At 51.3% G+C, this 26,473-nt stretch overlaps 1 protein-coding gene across 3 annotated transcripts in view; it reads left to right on the forward strand.

Moving 5' to 3' along the window:
• PSPC1 (paraspeckle component 1) overlaps window positions 1-26,473 on the forward strand; it is a 998,435-nt gene that overhangs the window by 960,538 nt on the left and 11,424 nt on the right. The gene's annotated exons all lie outside the window — the stretch shown is intronic.

Genomic DNA, 26,473 nt, shown 5'->3' on the forward strand with positions numbered 1-26,473 from the left:
TGGATTCCGCGATAGGTGATACACATGGCTTTGAAGGTGGTGCGTCAGGGGGGAGCCAGTGGAGGACTCTCATGGTAGAGATGATGTGTTCTCTGGCGAGAAGGTTAATGAGCAGGTGTGCTGCCATATTTTGGATTATTTGGAGTTTCCGTAGTTGAGATGCGGGGGCTCCTAGGTAGAGGCAATTTGCATAGTCAAGACAGGAGAGGATGATGGAGTTGATGGTAAAGAAACGGTGGGCATAGGTGAGATAGGGGAAAATCCACCGGAGGATACGTAAATGAAAGAAACAGGTTTTGGGTATGTTGGTGGTGTTTGGTGAGAGATGGATCTGAGTCGAATTTGCATCCAAGGTTTTTAACCACGTTTGAGGGGGCTGGTGCTCGTCTTAGTGATTCGGGCCAGGGGATAGGTTGGGGGATGAGATTTGTTTTCCAGCAGAGTAGGATTTCGGTTTTCCCAGGGTTGAGGATGAGGTGGTTGGTCGTCATCCGGTGATCAATATGAGAGAGTCATGATGATTGGTCCGGGCTGCCGGATCCTTCAGAATTTGGGATTTTCAGGATGATCTGGGTATTATCTGCGTAGTTGTAGCATGTAAGGTTGTACGAACGGATGATTGAGCGAATGGGTTGTATGTAGAAATTGAAGATTAACAGTGACGTGGATGCTTCTTGGAACACCTTTGCAGACTTGACGTGATATGTACGTGAATTGGTCGAGGTGCATGATTTGCGACCGGTTAGAGATGAAGGAAGAGATCCACGACAGGGCTGTTTTTTGATTCCTAGTGTTTGTAGTCTAATAGAATGATGTGATCGATGGTATCGAAAACTGCGGACAGGTCGCAAAGGATGAGAACCACACGGTATGGAGGTACGGTGAGCTCCAGAGGCCCATGGAGCTGGTACCCAAACTGCACAGAAGGGGACAGTCTCGTGGATGATACCAAGTACATCCCAAGGGGTAGGCCCCCCACCCCTGGAGTAGTATTGGAATAAGACTGAGGGCGTGACCCTTGCCCACCACTGGACGAAGTAGACTCACAAGGACGGCGGTGGGAGTTGTGGGACCCCAAACCTGGGGCGTGAGCCCACCTCTCTACAAACAGTGGCTGTCGCTCCTAGTTTATGACAAAGGACTTTTCCAGGCAGGCACGAAGGGGCACCAAGACTGTTGCTTGTAGAGCACTAAGCTCGGGTCCCCAAGCAGGGGTTCACCCGAAAAGTAGGAGGCAGCCTATTGAAGTCAGGGGAGGGTTAGAGGAGTCGGCACGGCGGTCTGACGCTGGGTCCCTTACCCGGTCGAGGTGATGATCGTGTACTGAGTAGAGGGGAGGAAGGTCCCACGGTCAGAACGTTAAAGGCAGTACAGAGGGTTAAGCTGGTGATCTCTCACAACAGTATCACGGAGGCCGGTAAGAAGCACTGCCTTAGTCGGAGATCACCCACCGGCAGACGCCCCCCCCCCCTATTAGAAACACTGAACTGGGGATTGGAGGAGGAAGAGGTCCCATGACTAGGGAGGTGTGGGCCCCCGACTCTGGGGCATGTGCCCGCCTCCCATGTTGCGGTGAGCAGCAACATCCCCTGATGTGCAATGTAATCTCAAGGGGAAGACATGCAGAAGGCATCATTTACCATCCTGAGGGGTGCATTGGGGGAGGGGGCGTGGCACAAAGGGTGATATGCATTGAATAGCAGGTGGAGGTGCATGGAAGCAAATCAGAAGTTGGCCACCTACATATATACACCGAGCCGTCCCGGGTCTGGAACCCTAGCTCAGAAAATGGCTACTGCACCGGAGGAATCCACAGCCACCAAAAAAGTAACTGCACTGATGGAAATAATCAGGAACATGAGGACGGACATTGGGAGAAGGTTTGACGAGATCGTGGAAATGAAGCGTCGAGAAGAAGATTTCAGAATGAAAATGGACGATTTGGAAAACGGCGAAAGGCGGGCCAATCCAAGGCTCTTCGGAGTCCCGGACAGGCAGGGTGAGACAGAGCAAGACTTAAAGAGAACACTTCATGAAGTCACGAAGCTAAGATTGAGAGAATACACTGAGCGGGCCGGGTGATAGGGCCCCTCCCCCCCAGTTGGTCCTGGCCCGGTTTCTTAACTACTCCGACAAAATGAAAATCCTAGAGAAAGCGAAACGAAGGCCCGATCACCTATGGCACGTCCAGAGTAACAATTTTTCAAGATTTATCTTCATTGACCCTAAACAGGAGAAGGAAATGCGCGCCCCTGATGAAGTGGCTCAATGAGAAGGGAGTACGGTATAGATGGGGGTTCCCATTCTCCCTCACATTTGAACGTGATGGACAAAAACATAGACTGATGACTGAAGAGGACATTTGCAGGGACATGAGTGATTTGCTGGGTGGAACATAGTGCAAAGAATCAGGGCGGAAGGTCGGACACCGATACAGTGGAGCATTAAAGGGCCTAGGAGATAGATGCTGGGATCCAGGAAATACAGGAAGCTGAACACATCGCCCATGGGGGACATCTGATTCGTACTGGAAATAGTCATGGAGATAATGGCGAAGAATGTGGTCCCATCTGTGCTGTGAGGTGGGCCCTGGTTGACCCCTGTTGGGTTATGCTCTTGTAGTTTGCTTCAAAGGTGTTTTGGGAGCTGCAGGGGCCGCCTATAGTTTGGAAATTTGAGTCTCAGATCGGCTGGGGGGCTCAATGCTAATGAGGAATTGATGGTGCTGCAGCGGAGGGGAATCGGTCCCAGCTGGTGCTCCGACCTCATCCTGGTGATTTCAACCTGGGAGGAGTCAGGTGCCTTTTCAGGGTTATTAAGGGGGGAGGGGCAGATATTGGGGTAGAGGTAGAATATGGGTCTTCTCGAAGTTGTGGTTTTCGGCTGTTGGGAGGTGGAGGTATGGGCTCAGGCCGCCTGGGTATTGAATTGAGCGTGGAGGGACAGTAGTATGGCAGTAAATTAAGGAAGCCTGGGGGATGATCATTTTAGGGTGGGGACGTTGAATGTCAAGGGGATGAACTCGCCCACGAAAAGGTCATTGTTGGCTAGGGAGTTCTGTAGAATGGGCCTTGATGTAATGTTCCTCCAGGAGACTAAATACGCTAGAGGGGAGGAATGGAGGGTCCCAGGTGTTGTCCTGGGGCAGGAATACTGGGGCTCTGGGCCCTTGAGGAAAGCGGGGGTGGGAATTCTCATTGGAAAAAGGCTTAGAATGGAGGTTATCAAAGTATGGATGTACGAAGAAGGCAGGGCCCTCCTGGTTGCTGGTACTGTACAAAAAGTGGGGTTCACATTTGCCACTGTCTACTGCCTCAACCAGGGTCAGCTGAGGTTGTTGAAAACTCTTACGAAGATGATGCTGGAAGCATCAGGCCATATAATACTGGGGGGCGATTTTAACAAATGGGCTGATGTCACACTCGCTAGGCAAGTGGGAGGTTCAGGGACACAGGATTTGCCCAGAAAGGGCTGTGGAGAGGTCCTATAAATGTTGGGTGTCTATGAGCTCCGGGGCATATGGCGTCATCTTCACCCGAAGGAAAAAGGGTATACTTTTTACTCAGCCCCACACGGCACCTTCACCAGAATAGATTATATGTACATCTGAAGGGAGCTGTGGGAGTAGACGTTGGGCTTGGAGATCTCCCCGATCACATGGTCAGACCATGATATGGGAACAGTGGATTTGAATAGGCTTGGCCTCGTACTTAGGGGGTACAAATGGAGATGTAACAAACCACTGTGGAAGAATCTGGTGTTCAATGCGGAGCTGACTGCCGAAATTTGGGAATAATTTAAAATAAATATGGGAGAGGTCTCAAGGAGGACGGTGTGGGAGGCAGGGAAGGCGACATGAAGGGGGATCCTGATTAGGCAAGGGGCAAGGAAAAAAAGGGAGTGGACGTTAATTGAGAACAGGTTGCAAGTGGATATCGCCCAACTCGACAAGAGGGCGGGGGTGCCACTGAGGGGATGGAGGACAGAGTGTTGGAGGCAAGGGGGGAAAAAGGGAAGCGCTTAGGCTTCTGGAGGAAGGTCGTATAATCAGGAAACTGCAGTTCCTGAAACAAACGTTTTATGAGCACGGAGACAAGGCAGATGCACTGTTGGTCGCAAGGTTGAGGGGACCGTGTTCTGAGAGATGGCTGGAGGCCATAGAAGGGGTCGATAGAACACAAGACCCGGGGACGGATGGGATTCAAGAATCATTTGCAACTTTTTATGAAAACCTATAGAAGTCGAAGGCTAACCCAGAGGTGGGGGATATAGCGACCTACTTGGTGGGAACGCGGTGCCTGGGCTTTCCCAGGCGGAAGCCGAGGCTCTGGAAGCCCTAATTACAGCTGAAGAAATTAAGAGGGCTGTGGCGAGATAACCGTTGGGTAAGGCCCCAGGGGAAGATGGTTTCTCAGCAAGCTTCTATAAGTCGTTCTTTTCCCCCCTCCTCCCGTTTATGGTGGAACTCTTCAATGATTTTCTGGAGACAGGGGAATCCCTGTATTCTTTTTCCCGTGCACCAATAACGGTGATACAGAAGGAGGGTAGAGACCCAAGACTATGTGCGTTTTACTGCCCCATCTCCCTCCTGAATATCGACGCCAAGATTTATACATGGGTACTGGCGGCGAGACTAGAAACATACATGCCCCAACTGATACACTTGGATCAAATGGGCTTTATAAAGGGTCGACAGGGGGCGGACACAATGAGGAAAACCTTACTTCTCCTGCATGGGGTCTGGCATGGATTCACATGCTCATGAATATTCCCCGTCGTCAGGCTGGGAATCCTCGGTAAAGAAAAATCAGTATCAGTTTCTGATTTGTCTTTCGTAGTAGTAACCAATCACTGATCTCTGCGTCATACTGACCACAGCCAATGACTGCCCTCTACCTAAGCCCCGCCTCTGGCAGCCATCTTCAGATTTGTACCGCATATTCAAGTGTTGGGAGTCCTCGTGCTTAGCTCTCGAGCTTTTACTGCGTTTTTGCGCTTTTTCAGGTGAATTTCCACATTTTTTTTGGTTAATCGAGCCTCAAGCTCCACCGTTTCTACGCCCGTTAACGGCTACCCGTTATGGGATTTTCCTACGCCCCTCAAGGGTGAAGATTTCGTCGAATCAACTTCTTGGAGGATTCCAGAAGATTCGCGGCCTACTTCGAGATGGCCCAGGACGCGAGTTTGTCACCCGGACCCAAGCTGTTTTGCAGCTGCCCTGGATGCGGGCTGCAGAATGTGTTTAAGGAAGACAAACATTTGCGATGCCTCTACTGTCTTCATGGGGACAAGACTCATGTAGAGAAGGACTGGCAGTTCTGCAAGAACTTGTCGGAGCGGACCATGAGGGACCGTCGATCCCGTCTCGCCAGCTGGTTGGAGAAGGGCTCAACGGGTGAGAAGAAGAAGAAAGGGTCCGAGCGGGCTTCTAAGTCCTGTGCGGGCGCCCCGGCGATGGGGGCCCACACCAGGCCAAGCGCCGCAAGTCCGCTGGCTCCGGGAGCGCCGAAAGGTCGGGCTCTTCGGTCGCCAGGCAGGGCGCGGCTTCCCCGTCAACCACGAGCCAGCGCTCTGGTTCGGGGAAGAGGAAGTCAGAGACCCCGGGTAAGCTTCGGGAGAAGCCCCGTCCAATCTCGGAAGAGGGGGAGCGAGGCGTCGCCCCTCCCCCTAAGGAGAAGGCCCGGGACGCACCTAAGGTGGTGAAGGCCCCTACCCAGCAGGCCAAGGCCTCTATAGAGGCGATCGCGGCGACTCTGGCCAAGCCGGCAGAGACCCCGCCAGCGGAGACTGCCTCCGGGACTAGAGTTTCCCTGCCGCCAAGGAGGGAATCCTCTTTTCAGCCCATCGTCATGGCCACCATGATGGAAGAAGCGAGGGGGGGCACGGTAGCCTCCTCGAGCTCGGAGTCGGCCTCGGAGGAGGAACTGATCGAGGCCACGAGGAATCTCAAAGTCCAATTCGAGAAGGTTCGATCCCGTAAGGAAGGTCCTCGGGAGATAACCGAGGAAGACGACGATGGCGAGGAAGAGCAGCCTTCCCTTCCGGCGCAGCCGGAACCTAGGCCTCAGGATAGCTCGGTGGCCATTTTGTCTGCGATCCAGTCCTTAAGTGAGATAAGGACGAGATTACCACGGCCCAGGCCGGAGGACCCGCAACCTGGCCGGTCGGGAAGTCCTCAGAACAAACGATGGAGGACCCAACCCTCTCCTCCACTCGCCCCGTAAGGCCTACAGTTCACTCCTCATCCTCCCACGAGTCGGGAGATGATGGTGCGATGGGCTCGACGACGGGTTCTGAGGGCGACGACGACGGAACGGGTCTCCTGTCTCCCGTCGCACGGGCCTCGCCACCCGACGAGATTGGCTCATTCCACGCCATGATCGCCAGGGCGTCCGAATTGTTCCAGCTCTGCCCGGAGGAGCAGAAAAAGGAAGGTTTCCTCTATCAGCCCCGGGAGGCCAAGAGGAAGACTGTCATCGTGGTGCCTCTAATCGATGACATCTGGGAAGAAGGCCTGTCGGTTCTCAAGAACCCCTCCACGGCACCAGCCAAACAGGACCGGTACGAGAAGAAGTACTGGGTCCCCGAAACCGCTCCCCTGTGCCTCAGGGCCCAGCCAACGCCAGACTCGGTCGTCTCGGCGGCGGCGAAGAAGAAAGCGGCGGGGTCAGGAGCCTCGACGTCGAATTCCCCGCCGGACGGCGAGGGAAAGAAGTTGGACGCCATGGGGCGGCGGGTCATTTCGTCGGCGGCGACGACAATCAAAGCGGCCAACGCCCTGGCGATCGTGGCCCGTTACGACAGGGAGCTCTGGTTTAAGCTGGCCCCCATATTGGACCTCCTACCGGACAAGAGGTCCAAGGCCCTGGGAATACTTCAAGAAGGCGAGGTGGCGTCGGACCACGCCATAACGGTGGCAACCGATATTGCTGATACCGGGTTCCGCAAGCTGGGCAACGGTGTTTGCCTACGACGGGGTTCGCTCCGGGCAACCGACTTCCGTCAGGACGTCCAGACCAGGGTGTTGGACATGCCGTTCGACGGCAGCAACTTGTTCGGGAAGGCGGTGGACGAATCCCTCCAAGCCATAAAGACGGACACGGAGACGGCCCGCGCCCTAGGAGCCCTTCAGCAACGATGGCCCTTTCGGAGCTCCGGAGGCAGACAGGGTGCCTCCAAGGGATCCAGCGGTGGCTCGTCGTCCTACCGCCAGGCAGCACGCTCCTCATCTCAGGAGGCCTACAGGGGTCGTGGCAAGCAGGGAGCGCCTCGCCGCCGTCGGCAAGGTGGCGAGGGCGGCAAGGCCACCAATTCCAAGCGGGACTGAACCGGCCGTTGTCTCGGGCCCCCACCGAAGCACCCCGGTGGGAGGCCGGCTGACGAAGTTCGTCGGTGTGTGGAAGTCCATCTCCACCGACCGTTGGGTGCTGAATACCCTGGCAAGAGGACACTCTATCGAATTCCTGAAGAAGTGCTCTCACGTTCCACCTGTGGCCAGGAAGGAAAGTCACGTCCCGCAACTGTTGTTGGAAGTACAGGCGATGCTCAGGAAAGGCGCCATCGAGCTTGTCCCGAAGAGGCTCCGGGGTGTACTCAAGGTACTTCCTCGTCAGGAAGAAGACGGGCAGCTGGCGCCCCATCCTGGACCTTCGTCATTTGAACAAATACATCAGGTCACAAAAGTTCAGGATGGTCACCCTCCAGCATGTACTGGGACAGCTGGAGGAAGGCGACTTTCTATCGTCGTCGGACCTGGAGGATGCATACTTCCACGTTCCCATCCTCAAAAGTCACCGAAAGTTCCTCAGGTTCGTCGTCCAGGGACGCCACTACCAATTCAGAGCACTGCCGTTCGGATTCAAGTCGGCCCCCAGGGTCTTTACCAAGTGCCTAGCACCTGTGGCGGCGCGGCTGCGCCTGCAGGGGATTCACGTCTACCCCTACCTGGACGACTGGCTCATCCGCTCAAGGACAAGGGAATTCGCCGTCGTACACACTGCGAGGACCGTCCAGCTACTCACAGACCTGGGATTTGCCATAAATTACCCAAAGTCCCACCTGGTGCCGTCGCAGGTGGCCCTGTTTCTGGGAGCGAAGCTCGATACAGTGAGGCGCCTGGCGGCACCATCGGAAGAACGGACGAAGACCATTCTAGGCAAGGTGCAGCGCCTGCTAGCCACGGACATGGCCAGGGTGAGGTCCATCAAGTCCCTCCTGGGGATGATGTCCTCTTGCATCTACCTGGTGCGCCTCTGCAGACTACGGATGCGCCCTCTTCAAGAATTTCTCGACGCCCGTTGGATGCAGGCAACGGGCACCTTCGAAGACAGGGTCCCCCTCAACAAGGTGTTCTGGCGGGCGATTCAGTGGTGGGGCGTTCGAGCGCACCTCACGGCGGGCAAGGACTTTCAGACGCCGGCGTACCAGGAGACGGTGACGACGGACGCCTCCCTGGAAGTTTGGGGCGCCCACACCGGCGATCTCCACGCAAGAGGCCTCTGGCTCCCGGAGGAGAGAGGCTCCTGCACATCAACGTCCTGGAACTCCGAGCCGTGTTCTGGGCTCTCAAATCATTCCTCCCGTCGCTCAAGGGCAAGGTGGTGTGTGGATCTCCACGACAATGTTTTACATACGGAAGCAGGGAGGCACCAGATCCCCAGCCCTATCCAAGGAGGCACAGGATCTGTGGCACTGGGTGGTCGCCCAGGGGATGTTCCTGGTTCCCTTCCACCTGGCAGGAGAAAGAAACACCATCACCAACTCGCTCAGCAGGGAGCTGCGCACGTGTCACGAGTGGGAACTGCGCCAGGATCAGGTGGATCAACTCTTCCGACGATGGGGCAAACCCCAAATCGACCTGTTCGCAACAACGACGAACTCGAAGTGCAAGAGGTTCGCCAGCAGGTTTCCCCAGCCGAGAAGCATGGGCGATGCGTTCTCGTTCCCCTGGGACGGCCTATACCTGTATGCGTTCCCTCCGTTGCCATTGCTGCTTCGACTCAACCAGCTCAAGAGGTCCCGGTGCCAGATGATCCTCGTCGCACCGGCGTGGCCGAGGCAGATCTGGTTCCCGGACCTTCTGGACTTGTCAACGTCCCTTCCCATCAAGCTGTCGGCGGACGCGGACCTTCTCTCCAGAGAAGGAGGCGCCATCTTCCACCACGACCCAGCGTCGCTGAACCTGCAGGCTTGGCTCCTGCAGCGCTAGAGTTTGGAGGCTACGATATACCGGCCGATTGCAGAGAGGTTCTTGCAAAGGCCAGGGCGTCCTCGACTCTCAAATGCTACGGTCATAAGTGGAAGAGGTTCTCTATCTGGTGCCGAGCACAGAAGATCAACCCCCTACGGATTACGGCCCCTCAAGTGCTGCCGTACCTGCTATCACTGGCAAAGGCTGGGCTAGCCCATGCCTCCATTAAGATTAATCTGGCGGCGATCTCCAGATATACCAGAACCACAGGACGGACGTCCCTGTGGTCCCATCGACTGGTAAAAGAGTTTATGAAAGGACTGTTCCGGTCGTTCCCGCCGGTGAAGGCCCCGGCCCCGGCGTGGGAACTTAACGTGGTGCTGACCAGGCTCATGGGGCCCCCATTCGAGCCGATGCACTCCGCACCGATGAAGTTTGTGTCGTGGAAGACTGCATTCCTGGTGGCCATTAGGCACGAGTGGGAGAGATCCAGGCCCTATCCTGCAAAGCACCTTACTTGACTTTCCATGCCTTGAGGGTGGTGCTTAGGACGCACCCCTCCTTTATGCCCAAGTGCCGTCGGACTTCCATCTTAACGAGCCCCTGGTGTTACCTGTTTTCTTCCCGTCTCCTTCGTCGCCGGCCGAGAGGACTTTGCACTCGCTGGATGTGGCTAGAGCGCTCAAGTTCTACATGGACCGCACGAAGAGTTTTCAGAGGACATCACAGCTATTCGTTAACTTTGGACCTGTGAATCAAGGGAAGGCTCTCTCGAAGTCTTCTATTTCCAGATGGCTCTCCGGCTGCATCATGCACTGCCACCGGTTGGCTAACCGACCGCTGCCAGGCCGTCCGAGAGCCCATTCGACCAGAGCAATCGCTGCTACTACGGCATTCTTATCTGGTGTGCCCCTGCTGGACATCTGCAGGGCTGCTACGTGGAGGTCGGCGCACACCTTCACGAGATTCTACTGCGTCGATCGGGATTCCAGGGAGGAGTCCAGGGTCGGCCAAGCAGTGCTGCGCAACCTGTTCGCTTAAGGTGAGCCTGGTGAGGAGGTAAGAGATGCTTAATGTTGAGTTGATGTGATGCTTAATGTTGAGCCTTTGCCACCTCCCGTGGTTGTGCATGTGTGTACTGCTATGTATTCTTTATTCATGAGCATGTGAATCCATGCCAGACCCCATGCTGGAGAAGGAACAAGTTACTTACCTGTAACTGTTGTTCTCCAGCATGGGTCTGGCATGGATTCACATGCGAACCCTCCCGCCTACCCCTCTGCGGCTCTTCACTTGGTCATACTGCCACTTCACGTGCTACCAAATCTGAATATGGCTGCCAGAGGCGGGGCTTAGGTAGAGGGCAGTCATTGGCTGTGGTCAGTATGACGCAGAGATCAGTGATTGGTTACTACTACGAAAGACAGATCAGAAACGAAACTGATACTGATTTTTCTTTACCGAGGATTCCCAGCCTGACGACAGGGAATATTCATGAGCATGTGAATCCATGCCAGACCCATGCTGGAGAACAACAGTTACAGGTAAGTAACTTGTTCCATCTGATTCATGAGGCCCGGGAGATGGCAGGGGACCCCGCCTTTCTCTCGGTAGATGCTGAGAAAGCTTTTGATAGGGTGATGTGGGGCTTTCTAAAGGAGATTCTAGGCAAGGTGGGTTTGGGTGCTAGGCTCACGAAGGACATAATGGCGGTTTACACTTCCCCTGGGGCATGCGTGGCAGTTAATAGTGGTTACTCCCGCTGGTTCACCCTAAGTAGGGGTACTAGACCAGGCTCTCCCTGGAGCCTCTATAATCAACCCCTCCCACTGTGAGTCATTGTACTTGGGGGTCCTCTCTGAGCTAAAGTTGCTTTATACGCAGATATGCTCATGCACATAAGGAACCCCCTAACCTCTATACCCAGGGTAATCCAACTGATTGAACAGTATGGAGAGCTCTCCGGCTTTAAGATTAACAGGGCTAGGTCGGTCCTGTTTCCTCTGAGTGGACAGAGGGATGGAGATATAAATAGATTCGCCGCACTGGGGCTAAAGGTTAACAGGACACACTGTGATATCTGGGGATTAATCTCACGAGGGATTTGGGAGATTTATTTGAAGCCAAATTCCCTTCACTCTTGTCTGGATTTTGAGCCGACCTGGTAAGATGGAGAAAACTGACCATATCCTGACTCAGACGCCTCAATGACCTGAAGATGGTGTGCTTACCAAGGTTCCTATACGTGTTCCAGATTCTCCCGATCTAGGTCCCAAGGCCTTTTTCTGTGAGACAAAAGGCGATGTCTTAACATTTTTTGTGGCAGCGGAAGAAAGCCAAGAGTAGCTTATGAGGTGCTCACTGTGCCGAAAGAAAGGGGGAGGTGGGGCTCCCGATCCTGAAATTGTACTATAAAATGACACAGCTAAGGGTCCTCATACCCCATCTTAGAATGCAAAGGGAATTCCGATGGGTTGGATTGGACAATCTTAACTTAGCCCCCGCCACGGTAGGGGAATGATTGTGGGTACCAAGAGGCAAGCCCCGCTGCAAAATCTGGGAGCATCCGATCCTGGGGACTATATTGGCGATATGGCGCCAGAGGGCGGAAATGCAAGTAACGACATGGCCCTCTTCCCTGAGTCACTTGTGGGCGCCTGGTGTTCGAGACGCGATCCCGAACCCCCAAACACTTCAAGCATGGTTTGAGGCAGGTCTGGAGAGGGTTGGCCAATTGTGGAAGGAGGGCACCTTTATCACGAACCTGGAGGGGGTATACACAATTCATTGATGTGACACAAATCGGAACATGTTACTCGTCCCTTGAATGTACTATCATGCATCAAAAGGAAACATGCTTATAGAAATGGTCTGCTGTTAAGGGAAATTAGCCATAGAATGAGAATTCTCCCTACCTATAGAGTCCCCCAGCAGCTTTGCTGGATTTGAAGGGTTTGTTTGTTTTCTCCTGCTAAGAGTGAGACTCTTTTTCACACTCTTAGGCATTTTTGCTGTGTGTGTCCTAGGCTATTTTTGTGTTTAATGTCTATGGGATTTTTCTCAACCCCATAGGAACCATCTTTATTCACATTTGTTATACAGCACCCCCCATGCAGTGACACAGGGGTGTCGTAGAGACCCCCAAACATAGACTCCATACCCTGGGACTTTACTAGTCAATTTTTATGAACTAAAGCAGTACAAACCATCTTACTATGGAGGTACTGGAAAGGGTTAATAGTTTTTCCCCCATGTTAATTTTCGAGAGGGTACCATACAGTCCTTCTCTCAAGTTTCTGGCTGGTGGCAGTGGTTACTACCGTAAATATTCGACCGCAAATATTTCCCTATGGGATTTCTCCATTGTTCGAGGCTACCAATTTTTCTGACAGCCTCTAACATACCGCCGGTTTATTTTTATACTAACTTTACCACGGTAGGTTTTATTTGCCAGAACTTTAATATAAATTCTTTCTCGTCTTTCTCTAAACTCCTAAACCAGGTCAGGGGTCATTTGTTCTGCCAAGAAGCCCTCCTTTCGACGCCACTGAGTCTGGGGTGGGTCCATTGTGTGGGAGGGGGAGTAGGACCCCTGGACAGGGTTGCGTCCGCGACCCAGGTCACACTCTATCCTGATAGGCTGGAGGGTCTCCCGACAAGAAGACCACTCCACTGTGTGAGTGACAGCTAGGCTGTATGAATGGGGCTATTTTTGCATAAAAACAGGGTCCTGAGGACTGGAAGAGCAAGACGTTGCCACTGGAACTAAGAAGCCGAAGAGGAGAGAAGCCAGAGACATCTGCAACAACTGAACCACCGGTGAAGCCCTGCTGCAGCGTCTCACCACTTTTCTCCACACAACGAGAGAAGATCTTCATCTGCAAGAGTCTTCTTCCCTTGAGCTGGTTAGTCCAACCACTTTGCCAATTGCCTTCCTGGACCTTTTTTGGTCGAATCGCCAGTACCCTGTACTCGGAGGCCGGATAGTCAGGGACCAGTCCACCCAGACCGCGATTTAAAGGAGCGTACCTTTTATTCGTCGGACAGCACTGAGGCTGTTTTCATCCCTCGGTAGTGCAGTAACTCGCACCTTCCTCCACAACGAGAGCCTCTCTTCCTCTGCTGGATCCCCCGAACTGCAGGAACTACCAGGAACAACTGCCACCGCAGGAGCCACTTCTTCATTTTAAAGGTACATTGTTCCACCAGGCCGCCCTTTCTTCGCGGCAGAGCTAAAGGTGTTTTAATTCCTTTACCTACCTGTTTTGGTTGGCCGCCCCTCTCTCTTAACATTGTCTTTCACCTTCTGCATCCACCTTTTCGAAATCGTTAACCAAAGACCTGACTGCAGCTACAAGAACATTTTGCTCCTGGGCCCTTGGCCTGTACCACTGACTCTGGCACAGGCCTACTGACTCTGGATGCATTTGTTAGAACTGCCTTCTTTAGATTGATTCTCAACTAGAACTGTGTTGGTGCACCTACTTCTGATAACTACCCTTTTCTCCCCCTTTCTAAACCTTGTGAAATGCCATTTTGCTCAGTTTTCATTTAAGTATTTTCTATACTGATGCACTGTCTTTCTTAATCTGGTTCACAAATGTATAGCTTCTTACACACCTTAGCAACACTTCCCATTTATATATAACTTGTGCTTTCCCTCCCTGAGAAATTGCGAAGTATCCTTTGTGTGTGGTTTTCACTGTGCCGTTTTGCTCAGTTTTCACTCTGGTTCACTTGGTCTACAATTTAACTAGGGAGTGTGTATACTAGGGAGTGTGTATATTTTTCTTTTATTTTAACTTGCTTGATGACTGTGATAAATGTGTTTTACTAGAAGTGTATAAAATAAATGTATATCTACTTTTTAATTCAAAGCTTTGGTCAGTGTTTCCTTGTGCCATAGTACTGTAGGCCTATTGTGTAAACCCTGAATACTGCTCATCTCTCGAGATAAGCCTGACTGCTCAGCCACAGCTACCAACTAAATCTTTGTGGTACAGACTAAGAACACAGGTGAGAGCAATAAATCCTTTGGTATCAATCTTCTGTAGTGCTCCCTAAGGGAACTGCACAGGATTCTGCCGAACATCCACGAAGGATGCAATTTGATCCCAATTGACACTGATGACAATTGCTATATATAGAAAACGGAACAAATTAAACTCAAGTCAATGGTAATGGCAATGAGATGAATGAACATTATACTATTGGGTACGTTCATTTGAAATCGATCGAAATTTAAAGCTCTAGGAGATATGATTAGGTGACCTGCTCTTACCTTGGCCAACAAACAGAGTCAGCAAGCAGGGTAGTTAGTAGCAGGAGAACAGGGAGATGGCCACAGGTAACACGATGACAAGCTGACTCTCAGTGGTCACAGAAGTTCTCAGGTGGCACGTTCACGAGTTGACTTGCAGTGCTCCAAGATGTTGTTGTGATAAATATCAAGTGGTTTATAAAGAATTAGAAAAGTGGGTGTGTATGTGAATGAGTGACCTTTATATGGCGTGGTCTTATGTGGATAGCAGGGCCGCAGCCTGCTTCAGGGGAGCCTGTATGGAGACACAGGGTCTGGCTAGGCCATGTGTACAATGGCCCCTGCGCATAAGATACCTTTGAAATGTACATGGTGTTTGGCACCTTGGCCGTTAGCACCTATGGCGTGCCCTCCCAATGGGGGCTGCCAGGGGTGGGAACAGTCATTGATTCTGGAGGGGTGGATGGAGGGTCATGAGCCATGCAGGAAAGGGCCGGAACACTACTGAATGGAGACACACTTGATTCACTGAAAAATTGAAACGACCATTTATAAAAGTTCAGTTGTATTTTATTTTGTTGCTGATTTTGATGGCACAAATGTACTACACATTATAAACTTGGGTTGCAGCACAGTATGGGAAAATCCCCTGTACTGACCACTATCACTGAGGAATGTGTCTCAAATGGCACCAACGACACAGACGGGTACTACTCGTTGAACGCAGTCTCCAAACCTCCCATGAAGCCACCATGTAAACGAAAGATAGGCCACCAGCCTGTACCACCTGTGGAAGAGAAAGATGCAACCTGTTTTTAAATGAACAAGATAAGTGTATCAAACCTTAGTTGAAAATGCAATCTTGTATCCAGTGGCATTGTTGCCTCTACAAATGTTACTTGGACACATTACAATATTGAACGACTATGCATTCCATTAAATTTGGGACACACAGAAATATTGCTTCATGGTTGTACATGAAATAAACATAAGAAAATAAATTACCTTAAGTTTTCTAATTGTACTACCAATGTACATTTTTTGCAAATACATTCTAGCCCATAGATTACAAAGGTTGAGTTACAATTAATAAGTTGGTTGATTTGTTTGGTTTTTCCATTTGGTAGTGAAATTTCCTTTTTCCTAGTGTTTAACAAAGGGCATAATTTACAATGTCCGCATTTGTGAGTGCCCTTTGTGAGTGATTGGAAAAATATTTTCCTTGTATCTGGTAGTGGTTTGAGGAAGCTGGGACTGATGAGATTTTTTATGGTTGGAGCTTTCCGAAAGCATTTACTTGATGTTTCATCCAGTCAGTGTGTTACAGAACAACAATATGGGAAACATTTTAAAATGTTTGGGGACTTATGCATAACATAAACACAGACATCATTTAAGAGTGAACATTTTCAAAACAGGACATGAAACATTTCTTACCATGGATGAAGATAGCTGTTCCTAGAATTCTTCCACGTTCAACCACCTATTATCAATAACAAAATGGTTAAAGTATAAAATGCGCAGATCTTGCAATGTCAGGCAATTAAAATATGCTACAAGTTTGTTTCAAGGCTGCTTGACAAAACGAGAATTGACCATCAGCATTAAGCCCCTTTGAATGTCAGTGATCCCACCCGATGGAAACAAATTTTGTCGGAATATCATAAATTGGTCAACCCAATGTGTTTGGGAATCGTCATAAACGGGAGGTTAAGACTCCACGTGCAGTCTTTATATCAAGAGGCGGGCATTCTGCAAGATGGTAAAAACTCATAAAAACTGTTCGACAGGGGCATGAACTGAATCCACTTTGGGAACGGACCAGGGTATCAAGATGTTGGCAGAAACTAGATACTGGATGAATGTCATGGCCGAGCAAATGGGGAAGCCACATTTGAGGCAGTGCACCTGGCAGCAGCTATGTGGAAGGGAAAGACAATTGAATGAGTTGACTTGGCTGCAGAATACAGAGCGGTCAGACAGCTATTTCATGCCTAGATGAATGATTTACAGGTTATGCAGGATGAACACCAATGAGGTGTTCCAAGCATATTACAATTATACGCTAGGCAGTGCAGTTGATCTTGTGGGCATCCAGTGGTTCCTAGATGAAGTGACATCAGGGTAGAGAGAGAACACGGAGGTTCTAAAAATAAAAACCTCCATGACCTAGCAAATGGGGAAGCCTATTATGATAGACTGGCCAGGTCATTATGGCCTTTGGATCTAGAGTAAAACCTCATGTCTTTCGAACGAATTATAGGAGGCATATATAGCTCTCATTGGTCTTCGTTTACTAAGCAATCTTCAATGAATCCATGAATTTTGGTCGGAGATTTTGATTCTAAAGAAACTGCATAAGCCCCACAATGTGACCTTATATATAGGCCACTATTCCTCATTAGTTTGGATGATAACATTCCCATTAAAATCATACCAAATAGATGTATGCCACTACTGGCCTGTCTATCAAGCTGGCGTGATTCCCATAGGATCTACTCCATTTAATGCAAAATACTTTTTTGCCATAATTAGCCATGAAATATCTGCTGTTGCTATAGATCTAGATGCTGAAGAAGCATTTGACACATGAGTGGCATTATATGCATTTTTGAGGTGCTGTTTACAAGACTGTGGAATTTCTGTCGGCCACTACCAAGACAAGTTCTTTGACTGGGATAATATTTCATAAACCTATTGTCCCCTGGGCAAGTAGAGTATGTCAACTCTGTATAGGTTTTCTGGACTGCAATATATAACTTTGAACTATTGGGAACCCTGGCTACAAAGTTTGTGTTTGTTACTTTGCTGCAAGGCTCCAGCAACTCTGTTGGTTGCATTGTGGTGGGAGACATGTAAAGGACTTTCAGTGGGGGTGTTTGAATCAAATTCCATTTCATGTGAAATGCTCTCCACCTGTGAGTGCCCAAGCACCTTTTTGCTGAACTCTTGGTTTATCAGACTCTGCTGAGTGAGTGGGGCCCTTTTTCCAAACTCACTCAGGCTTTTACTCTGTATTTGGGAACCTCTTGTATCTCTTTTGGAGTTATGCTTTCCTCCAACTTTATGGCATCTGTAATTTCTTATTGCAGCACACACCACTTTTCTGCAATGTTTCTGGGAAGCTCCTTCAGCTTTCCTTTTTTGCTTTTCTGTGATAACATTCAGTTACTGGTGCTGGGGAATCCTTGTCTGCCCTGAGCTCTTTATTTTGTGGAATCAGCACACCCCACCTTATTTGGAGTGCTGATGGGACACAATGTATCCCTTTTTCCACATATCCTGTAATATTCTAGTTACAGTGGCAAGTCATCTGAGTGGCTGGTGGCAGTGGATATTTTTCTACCAACATTTTGTGAACTCGTGTTGCATGCTGTCTTCGCAGCGGCAACGGGGAACAAAGGGTGCACCATTCCCTAAAAATACTGACTGTACTTTTTTCTCTCCATCTCTTGATGACTTGTTCGTTGTGAGGCAGCCTTCTACCTAGATGGGTGGGGTGGTCTTGAGTCTTTTATCTTTGGCGGGCTTCCTTTGGAAAGCCTGCCAAGGCTCTGAGTGCCTGAAAGGATGGTTAGTGGAGGATGAGATCGAAACTCCCCTGGTCTTTGTTCTACAGTGTGCCTGCTTGCAACAAGTTCCAACTGGGAACATCTGGGAAGTGGGCTGTGCAGGGGGACAGCCAATCTCCATTTCATCACCATCAAAGGCGAGAGTTTTGGAACTAAACCCTGGGTCTACCACTGGACTGAAGATCCAAAGCAGGATGCCTGCAGCCACTTCCAGCGACCGCCAGCGCCAGCTGAATAACTGCTGCCTCCCGACATCAACTTCTGGATGACAGGGAAGACCCGAAATGGACGACTTTCTCTCCTGGACTGATGAGATCAACCAGTGATCAACCAGAGATCAACTTTATTCATTTGTTCAAGCCCGAAGGCATAGGGGCACCTGGAACTGGAGTCCTGAACATAGATGGTAAGGACAAAAAGAGTCAGACCTACGAGTATCTGTTATGCTAGTCCCAAGACGAACTTCAATTTGAGGCATCCCTGGAAAGGCTGTGATCCCCACTGCCTGCAATTCACGAATACCCAGGGTGCTGTGCCGTTTTGTGGTACAACGTCTGCCGAAGGTCTATTTCGTCTGTAACTCAGTAGGCATCCTTCTGGACCTCCAGTGACTGTATCCTGCTCCTGAAAGTCCCCTCAACCGAGACAAGGAAATAGAAAGGATGCAAACTCCACCGCATGACAACCAATCTGCATCCAGAGCCTGTGAAAGGCTCCAGCACAATGCCGCAGAAATGCTGGGCATCCAATTGAAAGAGTGCCTCCGGCTGCTACTGCCAAAAGACCTTCAGCCTTCCAGGCCAAGAAACCTGAACCGGGGACATCTATCTCCTCACCTGATGGCCCGACCTACTGCAGCAAATTCTCAACTGAAAAGATACTTTCTCAAGCCTTCGTACTGTTGGGGTGGTCAGGGAAGGTCCCAATGAGAAGGAGGGGTTCACATTGCGTACGCCATATTTGTAACTTTGGGGAGCTGCGAAGTTGGCATCTTGCTGCAATTTTATATGTATCTAGTGTAGTTAATGGGATATGTTACATTAAGGGTTGCTCTGTGTTTAAGTTGATACATTTAAGATTTGCACAAGAGCAGCAAGATAAATGTAAAAATCACCAATGAAATATAAATGCAATCTGGGTATGTGGTGACACAAGGTGCATTGCAGCTGGGCAACAAAGCTTCATAATGCGCATGCGAGGAAGGGGATTTGTCATGAAGAAACCACAGTGAAGAGGACGGAGTAGTTTTTTAAAAGTTAATGCCCTGATGTTACATACATGGGTAACTTACAAATCTGTATGCTCCTTTCATAAATTGGTTGAACTCTGAAGTCTGGGTTTGCAAGGTGAATTCTGAGTGACTGGGAAACTGTTTTTTCAGGGTGTTTAGGCCGAAGGAAAGGTAATGAGCCAACCACGGCATTAAGCAGATGGTCAGCCAACGGGCCTGGCTTGGGGGGCTTTTATGGCTTTGCAGTATTGCGTAAGGAAGATGTAATCTGTAAAGTGCATAGGAGCTTATTTATTGTTCGGAGGGATTCAGCTGTTTGGTTTTGACCAGCAATAAACCTGGAATGGATGACATTGGAGGCCAGAGTGACCGATACTTCATGGGTTTCGATTGTTTTCTCAGAATGTGACCAGAGGACATACACATTGAATTGGTAGTAGTTTAGATTGGAGTGTTCTGAAGACTCCAGCAAGTCAGGGTGGGTGAGATGGTGATCTCCAGTTCATAGGGAACCTGTTTATTCTTCCCCTTTTCATATTGTTTGCACATGGTTTGCAGAAGTACTTCAATTATGTCTGGGGTTAATAATAATTTGGCACTTATATAGCGCTACGAACCCTGAGGTATCTGAGCGCTGCTTATTATTACTCACGGTGTGTGGTGCTCATTTATCGGCCTCGAAGGATGAAATGCTGAGTTTGGCCCCGCCGGGATTCGAACCTTCGTTGGCATGCTCTGCACGGATGTCAAAGCGAGCGCTCTACTCGCATGGATGTCAAAGCGAGCGCTTTACTCACTGTGCCACTAGGTCATCTCAGGCCAGCTGGGATGCAGGGTATGTTGTACACATGAGCTGGAGATGACAGATAAGATAAATGTGACCAATGAGAATGGGGAATTGGAGAATGATTGGATTTCTTTTGTATAGGTTTTGACCAATCACATTTGGTGGGTGGTTTGTAATAAAATTAATTGGGAGTGTTTATGTCGACTTGAGTGGTTCAGAGACACTCTGGTTAGTTATACTCTATGGAATCCTCTAGCCCTTCTTGGCCGATTGTACAATAAACTTGCTTACTTTTACGTCCCGTCCCCTTTCCTCCATGCTGCATGGGCGTCCCTTCCAAGGTATGGGAGACGAAAACTTTTTCACCAGAAAAAACCTTGTTCCCCTTTAAATTTAGAGGCGTGTGGGAGTGCGGCCCTGTGACCATGCGCTGCCCTGACTCCGCCCTCTGGCGCCACACTTCAGTCCCCTTTTCCGCATCGACGGGAACAGGCCGAATTCAGCAGCGCTCCTGGGTTTGGCTCCGGCCATGTAATTCCACGCGTCAATACTTCTGTCTTTTATCATACAGGTACTCGGTCCTCGGGCATTGCGCTCCTCCCCGGCGCATGTCGACTTCCACAGGGATCAGCAGGTGTCCATCCTGCAACGGGTTCTTCCCAACTTCAGACCCCCACGCCCTCTACCTACGTTGCCTTGGCCCAGATCTCAGTTGGCAAGCTTGTACAGCATGCAACGCCCTGTCATCGAGGGCTCTGAAGAGCAGACTAGTCAGGTGGAGGGAGCTCTTCCAGATGTCGCCTCCAGAGCACCTCAGACTTTGTGAAACATCGATCCAGGCCCAAGGTAGGGCTCGCCCGTGCAACAGGGCCGCTCGGGCCCTCATAACAGCACGTGCACCGAGGCTGCATCGAGGAGCAGAGTAGGCCTCGCAATCCACAGTCAAGAGTCTTGGAGGAGGCTGGGCCCAGCGAGCTGAGCAACGTGACGCAGGCATGTGGCAGACAGCTCAACAAAATGGCCGCTGTGCCAGACATCAGCACCCGTCCAACGCCATTACAGGAGTTCGGCGAGGAACGAGTGTCGAGGTGGGACTAGCCTCGACCAGGTACGTGGCCTACAGCCTATCCTTCATTTGCACAGGGGAGGTTCCTGCTGTGTCCGTATGGGCAGGGTATGCAGCGGCTCCAGCAGCCTCCCGCTACCCCATCTATATCCCCTACCACTCCTCCGGCCTTCATGAAGTCCCCTCGGATGGGGGGTTATCCTTGGGGATGCCATCAAAGATGTGCTCCCTCCAATGCTTCCAGCACCTCGGGCTCCGGTGCCCCTGGCACAGCCTCTGCCTCCGGCCCCCAGCCGATTCCATACCAGCCTCCTCCAAAGCCTCTGGCTCCGTTCTCGGTACCCCAGCCGCCGGCTCCCCCGACTCCCCCACCGACGCAGGGCCATCCTGATCTTCAGGACACAGATGAGGAGGAGGACCCTGACACGCCCTCATCAGGTAGGGCCTACAACGAACATCTGGCAGGGCTGGCGGAGTACCTGGGCCTGCCTCAACCCGAGGTCGAGCAACCGGCACAGGGGGTCCTTGCTGAAGTCCTCAAACGGTGCCAAAACCGGAATTCCACTGCAGACCGATGTAGTCTCCCTGGCCAAAAAGGGTTGGCTCAAGCCCCACTCTGCCCTGCCAGATGGAGGAAGATACTCTTGCTATCAGCCCATCCTCAGCCACGCTCCTCGGTGATCGCTGAGGCATCACTATACTCCAAGCCTCAGTCGTCCTCCGCTTCCTCCTCTGCGACGCTGCTAGGCAAGGAGGAGAAGGTCTTGGAGGTTTACGGGAAGAAGTTGTATTCCAACACGTCCTTGCATCTTTGTCAGGCCAACGCCGATGCCATGCTGGCGCCACCTCCCAGAACTCCCTACGCAGAGCCAATCACGTTTCAAGGCGGGTCTGGCTGAGGCCAAGCTGGTGGCTCGGGACCTCATGGAGTCCACCGTGGCCCATATTGACACCTCTGGCCGTGCCATATCTATCACGATGGACATGAGAAAGACAGCCTGGCTCCGTGCAACAAAATTCAACCCGGACGTCCAGGAACACATCTTAGATCTTCCGTTCAAAGGGGGTAACCTCTTCCACTCCACAACGGAAGAGGAGCGGGACAAAATGAAAAACAGCTCTCAAACGGCCAAATCTTTATCCATCTTGACAAAGACCACCCCCAAATCGTACACTCAGTCACAGCAGCACTCTGACAAGGGGCGTATGTACGGAGGGTTCTGCAGCTTCCAAGAACAGAGGTCCAGGAAGCCAGATTGTTTGCTGACTCCAAATCGGCACAAGCAACAAAAAGGGGCCTGGGGGGAATAAAAGCATTTTCCAGTCCCTATCCTCCACAACAGCCTCTGAGGGAAAGGAGGCATGACATGCCCCTTTGGGTCCACGTGTCTCCAGTAGGGGGCAGGCTTACTCTCCATGCACATTTCTGGCACCTGAATTTCAGACCCCTGGATCCTCTCCGTAGTATCCACGGGGTACCGCCTACCCATCCCATCCCATCCTCTCCTCCCTCCTCCCCTCCACTCCCTCAAGTTGGGACAGCAACTCTTCTGGCAGAGATACGCTCACTGGTAGAGAAGCCAGGCTGTGGAGGAAGTCCCAGCCTCCCAGCGAGGCTTGGCATTTACTCCAGGATTTTTGCCATTCAGAAAAAGAACCTGGCGGGCCTGAGAGTTGTGCTGGACCTTTCCAAACTCAACCTCTCCTTACCTCTACAAAAATTCAAGATGGTTACGCCAGATTTTATAGCGGAGACATTGTGCAAGAGAGACTGGATGTGCTCCCTCGATCTGACGGACGCATACCTACACGTCCCGATTTGGCAGCTCCATTGTTCTTTTCTACGGTTCAGGATCATGGCCTACCATTTCCAATACAAGGTTCTTCCTTTTGGCCTTAACTCGGCCCCCAGGGTGTTTTCCAGACGCATGAATACTGTGGCTGCCCTCCTCAGAGCGCATCGTCTCTACATCTACCCGGACCTCGACCACTGGCTCGTCAGGGCTACATCTCAGGAAGGGGTTCACCACTCTTCCCATGTCCTTATGAACACACTGCACTATCTGGGCTTTTCGCTCAATCTCAAGAAGTCGCAGCTGCAGCCCACGCAGACCGACATTCTTAGGCCTCATCTGGGACATGTGCTCCGTCTGAGGACAAGATCGCGGCCATCAGGAGGGCCACAACTCACTTCCTCAGCAGAGAGATGACCTCGGCCTGGTGGTACAAGCATCTCCTGGGTCTCTATTGGCGGCGGTCTTCTTAGCCGTCCCACACACGAGACTGAGGATGAGGAGGATTCAGCTGCACTTCGTGGCTTCATGGAACCAGGAGTGGGGCTCTCAATCCGAGATGATCAGCGTTCCTCCATCTCTCCGCCCGGACCTCAATTGGTGGTCCAGGGACTGTAACCTGCGGAAAGGCAAGCCCTTCCGGCCTCCCACCCAGCAGGTCACCATCCCCACGGACTCTTCGCTCGAGGGCTGGGGAGCCACCCTGGATGATCTCTTGGTCCACGGCACCTGGACTCGACATGAGCAGGAATACCATATGAATTGGTTGGAGCTGAACGCCATATGGATAGCGCTCAGAGCATTCCTTCCACTTCTCAGGGGCAAGGTTGTCCTCATCCAGACGGACAACTCGACCAGCATGTACATGTCAACAAGCAGGCAGGCACCAGATCCCCTCCACTGTGCAGCATGTGGGATTGGGCCCTGGAAAACGACATCTACCTCACGGCAGTCTACCTTCCAGGGGAATCCAACCTGGAGGTTGACGGGCTCAGCAGGTTGGGAGGGGACAATTACGAGTGGCAGCTAAATGACCTCGTTATTCAGGAGACCTTCAACAGATGGGGTCTCCCCCAGGTGGATCTTTTTGCCACCTGGCACAACAAGAAGTGCCATCAGTTTGCCTCCTGGCAGGGACAGGGTCCCGGCTCCCTGGGCGACGCATTTCGGATTCAGTGGAACGGCAGAACAGCCTATGCCTTCCCACCCACTCCGCTGATTCACAGTGATTTGCAAGATCGAGGAGTCTTGCCAGCTCAGCATCATCCGAATAGCTCCCTGGTGGCCGGCCAGGCCATGGTTCTCGGAGCTGCTCAGCCTCTCAGAGATGCCTCCTATTCACCTTCCGACTGCCCCCCTGCTGCGCCAGAAGATGTGCTGGGCCAGACTCATCCACCCCGCGCCACAAACTAGCCCTCACAGCGTGGTTCCTGAGCAGGTAATGTCAAGGCACCTCAGCCTCTCATAGGCTAATCTGGAAATCATACGAGGAGCAAGGCTACTGGGGCCCAGTACAAAACTAAATGGACCAGGTTCTGCCAGTGGGCAGGCTCCAAGAAAATCGACCCTGTGGCATGTACTCTAGATAACGTGCTCTCCTTCTCGGCGCACCTCGCTCACTCAGGCGTTTAGGTGGACACCTGCCGCACCTCGCAGCCATCTGGGCTTACAGGAATCCGGAAGAGGGGGTCTTCTCCTCCAATCCGATTGTCAAGAAACATTTGATGGGGCTCGCAAGGCTCTACCCGCCCATCAAGAGGCCACACCCCGTGTGGGACCTGAATATAGCCTTGGGCGCCCTGGCGCAAAACCATTTTAGCCAATGGCGTCCGCGGACATCTGGCTGGTCACCATTAAGATGGCCTTACTGGTCCGGCTCGCAGAGTCAGCGAAATCCAGGTGCTGGTCGCCTCAGAACCATATACTACCTTTCACAAGGACCAAGTAGTCCTGCAGACACACCCAGCATTTCTGCCTAAGGTGCCGTCTGCTTTCCATTTGAACGAGGAAATAGTCCTTCCTCCGTTTTTTTTGCCGATCCTAAGGACGAGGCACAGAGAGTTCTGCACTGCCTGGATGTCGGGGTTGCCCTGAAATTCTACCTTGACGGGACCATGGGCTTCCGCAAATCTGACGCCCTGTTTGTCACTTTCAGAGGTGCAAGACCAGGCTATTATGCCTCCAAGGCCTCCCTCTCCTGCTGGATGGTCTCGGCCATCGAAGCATACAAGGGCCAGCACAAGCCGCTTCCGGCTAACATGCACGCCCACGCAGTCAGGGCCAAGGCAACGGCCATCGCATTCCAGCGACATGTCCCTTGGCAAGTTATAAGCAGGGCGGCCACTTGGGCCACTCCCTCGGCTTTCTGCAAGAATTACTTTTTGGATGCCGGCTCTAGATCAGATGCGGCTTTCGGACAGGCGGTTCTCAGGAACCTATTTGCTTAAAGGGGGTCTCCTCTCCACCCTGGGGCTACATTCAGTTGTAATCGCCCATGCAGTACGGAGGAAAGGGGACGGGACGTAAGAGTAATTATAAGTTACTCACTGTAGTGACTACCGTACTCTTAGTCCTTCGTCCCCTTTCCTCCATACGTCCCACCAATCTCCCCCTAATAATACTGGTGTCATTAGGCAATGTTAAATCTATTGTCGACGCGTCAATGGGGACTGAGGTGTGGCGCCGGATGGCGGAGTCAGGGCAGTGCATGCTCCCAGGGCCGCACCCCTGCCCGCCTCAAAATTTAAAGGGAAGGTTTTTTCTGGTAAAAAAAGTTCTGTCTCCCGTCCCTTGGCAGGGACGCCCATGCAGTATGGTGGAAAGGGGACTAAGAGGAAGTTAGTCACAACGGTGAGTGACTTAAGAAGTGCGTGCACATTTGTACATACATTATAAGTGGTGGGCCTGCTTTGGATCGTAGTGATTAGAGGCCCACCCCCATAGTGCTTACCTTGGTCTTGCTGTGTGATGTAATGCACTGGGAGGGCTGGAGTGAAGCTGTTACGTACACCCTTCTCCAGGTCACCCTAGGTCCCCTTGGGGTGAAACACCTATTGGGGCCTATCTTTGCTAAATAACTCTATTGTACTCACCTGTAAACAAGAAGACTAATTCGTAGACTTTGCTCTGTCTACTACGTACCTGCTCCCTTCCTACTCAGCCCTTGGTCACTTGACCTCCAGTGCCCCCTTAACTCTGTGTATAGCACCTAGTATAGGGTCGGACATCTGAAGCATTGTTAGGCGGGGGGGGGGGGGAATGTAAGTTACCAGTGTGAGCTAAAATGTTGCTTACCTGTTAGAAGAGTTTTAACATTGCTTTTATCCTACTTTGATTTAGTGTGCCTTTCTATTAATTTTGATTTAAAAGATACAACCTTTTATTCTACTGTTATTTTACTGTGATGAGTACTTCATTGCTTAACAGCCTTAACCTTAGTGTATGCTATTGTTAGTGTTTGTTTGAACCACCTTGCATGCTCTACGTCCTTTGTGACCTTTCTCCCTAGACTGAGCCTGGCTGCTGAGCTATTGCTACCAAACCTTTTGGGTAGTTCAGGCCAAGTCTAAGAATT

The sequence above is a fragment of the Ambystoma mexicanum genome, chromosome 7q, assembly GCF_040938575.1.
Source record: "Ambystoma mexicanum isolate Mex_15411 chromosome 7q, UKY_AmexF1_1, whole genome shotgun sequence".
In the NCBI taxonomy this organism is placed as follows: Eukaryota; Metazoa; Chordata; class Amphibia; order Caudata; family Ambystomatidae; genus Ambystoma; species Ambystoma mexicanum.